The following is a 4,906-nucleotide window of genomic DNA, read 5'->3' on the forward strand; positions in this document are numbered from 1 at the left end:
TTCTACTTTCTGGAATTGTTTTTAAATGTTGTCAGAAACTCCTTCCTTTTGCTCATTGTTTCATGTGTTATTCCTTCTATTTTATTTTCTTTGTCACCCTGTAATTCCATTGAAGGAGATTAATCGTATCATTAGTTTTATCTGTTATTGTAAGTCTCTCATCTTCACAAACAATTAATTCAAAATCTTGTTTCGTGAGCAGAGGATTTTAACTGTTAGTCAAAGTAAATATACATGTTAATATACATGTTAAAATTCATTAATGACCCATCATGATGCTAGAGTTGCCATTTTTAATAGATAAGAATGCAATGAAACTAGTGTGGTCTCAGTCTCAACCTTTTATTCCAGCTTTCAGTGAGACATCAGTAGATTTGAGAACAATGAAAACTTTGCTGCTTCTATCAACAAAAAACCCAGCCCTTCACCGTTTATCAACTAATTACAGGAGTGTGTTGTCATTTCTCTGAACCTATATTTAATGGTCAAGGCAAGAAGGAAAAATACATCAAAAGCAATTTCAGTAATAGTGAAAGCTGATTTTTTTTTGTAGTTGTACCAAAGTCTGACCAAAGCCAGAAGGCATATCAGTAGAACTCCTAAACACAGTTCTGAATTCAAGTATTTTTCCATGACTGAGAAAAAAAAATCATGTTTTACACATACAAGCATAAGTAAAAGATTTTTGATTTCCAAGCCAACACCTTATCCTGTTCATGCGCAATCCATGCTGGCTTGAATTATACTTTCTAAATTCTAAGAATAACCAATATTCCAAGCTGGCCAGGCATAATTGTTTGCTAATGTCTATTCTGAAGGGATTTTCACAATCTCCATGTCTGTTCAAAACTGAAAGTTTTAAAAAATTGAAGTTTTCATGAGTGTAGAATGATGAAATACAGAAGACATGGATTTAAACTAATGGATCAGTAAATGACTAAGAGAACCTGTTTACACAGATAATGTCATATCTATGTCAAGGAACAACTTCTGAGAACTGAAAAATTGCAGGAATTATTTTACATTAAGAAAACAGCACATATTATGAAACTCATCACATAAAAGTTTCACACTCCATGTCTGAAGTGGAAAATTGGATTAGAACCAAACATTGTTGGATTATTTCCTCCAAACGTTACGTGGCGCATCAAAGAAATACATAATAAAAGTGGTATTTTAAACATTAGAGTCAATGGCTAACAAGTTTTAGTTAAGAATCTTCCTATGATTTACTTGTTCAGTGTAATATTTGACTTCTAACTAAATTTGACCTAGTAGCTTTTAATTCGTAGACATTAATGTTGAGCAGTAATTTCCAACTTTCAAAGAGTCAACAGATGTAAAGCAGATTCCAGTTAGTCCCTTGTCTTTGACACTACACTGAGGAGATCATGGTTAAATCAAGTCTGGTCAACCCATGCATAAGCATATTTCAATTCATTGCAGGTTATGGGAAAATTAATTTCACAATGAACATGAAAAACATTATGAAAATTTAGAAATTGTACATAACTATGATAGACAAACAAAATTCCAAAATTTCGGTGGCCAACAAATTAGGACAGCTGGATATTTTCACTGCAAGTTGGAAACAGATCAAAGTCAACAAGACTATCTAGAAATCTGAAACATCATAATTCCCCAGTAAATCCCTGCCAGGTCAGTAAGCAATGGGTTATTTCTGCAATAAATAAATGAGAAATTATAGTATCCACCCCACTGTAAATTCAAAATGAGTAGTGCTCAGGAACAAAAGACTGTACATGCAGCAATTGCATGTCATAATTGTCCGACAGTTTGTCTGGCATTTACCAGATGAGCAGAAATTTACTCCAAATAAATATTGTCTTCAGTTCCCAGCACAAACCCCATGCCTCTCCTCAGCATCTTTCCAAAATTAAACCATATTGTTTGCAGCATTGATGAAGTACTTGACACTAAGGTGAGCTAACTGGTTCATATCCACATCCTCACTCAGATTGCCAATTTTCGCAACACTAGTATGCTCTGCCCCTACTTCAGCTCATCTGCTACCGAAGCTCTTATCCATGCATTTATTACCTCTAGATCTGACTATTCAAACATACTTCTATCAATTGAGAAAGGTGTGGCATATGAAAGAGTAGAGACGAGGTATGAGAGGAAGATAGTGATATGGATAATGAGGGTCAGTGAACATCAAGAAGGGCAGAAAGAAAAAAAAACTAGCAATACATCAACAATCAAAACTAGATACTATAAATATACCACAAAGGAAAAAAAAACTTAACAGCTCTATCTGAATGTATGTAGCAATCATAACAAAGTAAACAAATTAATAGTGCACTTTTATTCATTTGTGAGATGTGGGGGTTGCCCATTTATTGCCCTTGAGAATGTGGTGGTGATCTGCTTTATTGAACTGCTGCAGTCCACATGCTGCACATTGACCCACAATGTCCTTGGGGAGGGGATTCCAGGATTTTGACCTAGCAACAGTAAAGAAATGGCAATATGTTTCCAAGTCAGGATTGTTAGTGCCTTGGAGGGGAACTTGCAGGTGGCGGCATTCCCAAGAATTTCTGCTGCCCTTGTCCTTCTAGATGGAAGTGGTCAAGGTTTTGGAAGCTGCCTGTCTAAGGATCTTATGAGAATGTCTACTGTGCATCTTGTAGATAGTACACACTGCTGCTACTGAGCATTGAAATAAATACTACAACCCAATAGCGATTACAGAGACATGAGCTCTGGGTTGGCCTTTCGTGGTCCTGTGTATTCAGGAATATGTCACATTCAAGAAAAATAAGCGACTAGATAAAGGTGGAAAGTAGCATTTAACCAAGGATAGAATTTGTGCAATTGATAGAGATGAACTTTCACTTAGAAGGTCAGAATGAATGGAGAGTAATAATACGTGAAAAAGGTCACTGGTGGGAATGGTCCACAGGCTTCCCTATTTGTACCATAATGTGAGATGAAGTCTACAAGAAGAGATATCGGTGTTTGTGATAAAGGAATGACAAGAGTCATGGGTGATTTTAATTTGCATAATTTTGGAAAAATCAGATTGCAGTAGTAGCTAGGCTGAGCAAGTCAGACAGTGCTTTTGGAATAGTTTCTTAGTTCAGCAATTTTGAAACTGAGAGGAATTGTATTAAACTATATATTGTTTAATATGAGAGGACCTCAGAATCAAGATACCCCTAGATAGCATCAAGCAATGTGATTGAATTTTACATCTACTTTGAAAGGGAAAAGATTGGGTGTGAGACTGGTATTTTAAAACGAAATAAAGTAACTATGTGGGCATGAAAGCTGAACTAGTTGAAAGGGTAGAGGATAGATCAGTAGTGACACAATGGCAAATATTTAAGGGGATATTTCAAAGCACTCAATCAGTATATTGTTATTATAAAGGAAAAGAAAATTGAAAGAGATCTCACCTTCTGACTAAAGAAATTAGGGAAAGCATCAAATTAAGCAAATGCATTTAACTGTGCAAAGATGACTGGTAGGTCAGATAATTGGCCAGATTATAAAAAAAAGACAGAGAATGACTAAAAGGTTAATCAAGACAAAAAACTTAGAGTAGAAGAGGAAGCAAGCTAGGAATATAAAAATGGATAACAAAAGTTTCCACAGGTATTTAAACATAAAAAGTGAAGTAAAGTGAGTGTTGATCTTCTAGAGAGTGAGAGTGTGGCATTAGTATTTTGCTTGTCATAGAACAAAAGAACAAAGAAAATTATAGGACAGGAACAGGCCCTTCAGCCCTCCAAGCCTGAACCGACATGCTGCCCATCACATCCCTACCCTTCAGGGGACCGTATCCCTCTATTCCCATCCTATTCATTTATTTGTCAAGACATCCTTTAAAAGTCACTAAAGTATCTGTTTCCACTACCTTCCCTGGCAGCGAGTTCCAGGCACCCACCACCCTTTGTGTAAAAAAACTTGCCTTGTACATCACCTTTAAACCTTGCCCCTCTCACCTTAAACCCATGGCCCCTGGTAACTGACTCTTCCACCCTGGGAAAAAGCTTCTGACTGTCCACTCTGTCCATGCCCTTCATAATCTTGTAGAACATAGAACATAGAACATTACAGCGCAGTACAGGCCCTTTGGCCCTCAATGTTGCGCCGACCTGTGAAACCAATCTGAAGCCTATCTAACCTACACTATTCCATTATCATCCATATGTTTATCCAATGACCATTTAAATGCCCTTAAAGTTGGCGAGTCTACTACTTTTGCAGGCAGGGCATTCCACGCCCTTACTACTCTCTGAGTAAAGAACCTACCTCTTACATCTGTCCTATATCTATCACCCTTCAATTTAAAGCTATGTCCCCTTGTGCTAGCCATCACCATCCGAGGAAAAAGGCTCCCACTGTCCACCCTATCTAATCCTCTGATCATCTTGTATGTCTCTATTAAGTCACCTCTTAACCTTCTTCTCTCTAAGGAAAACAGCCTCAAGTCTCTCAGCCTTTCCTCATAAGACCTTCCCTCCATACCAGGCAACATCCTGGTAAATCTCCTCTGCACACTTTCCAATGTTTCCACATCCTTCCTATAATGCGGTGACCAGAACTGTACGCAATACTCCAAGTGCGGCCGCACCAGAGTTTTGTACAGCTGCAACATGACCTTATGGCTCCGAAACTCAATCCCTCTATCAATAAAACCTAACACACCGTATGCCTTCTTAAAAACCCTATCAACCTGGGTGGCAACTTTCAGTGATCTATGCACATGGACACCGAGATCTCTCTGCTCATCCACACTACCAAGAATCTCACCATTAGCCCAGTACTCTGTATTCCTGTTACTCCTTCCAAAGTGAATCACCTCACACTTTTCCGCATTAAACTCCATTTGCCACCTCTCAGCCCAGCTCAGCAGCTTATCTATGTCCCTCTGTAA

Source organism: Rhincodon typus, chromosome 32 (assembly GCF_021869965.1).
Source record: "Rhincodon typus isolate 14 chromosome 32, sRhiTyp1.1, whole genome shotgun sequence".
Classification (NCBI taxonomy): domain Eukaryota; kingdom Metazoa; phylum Chordata; class Chondrichthyes; order Orectolobiformes; family Rhincodontidae; genus Rhincodon; species Rhincodon typus.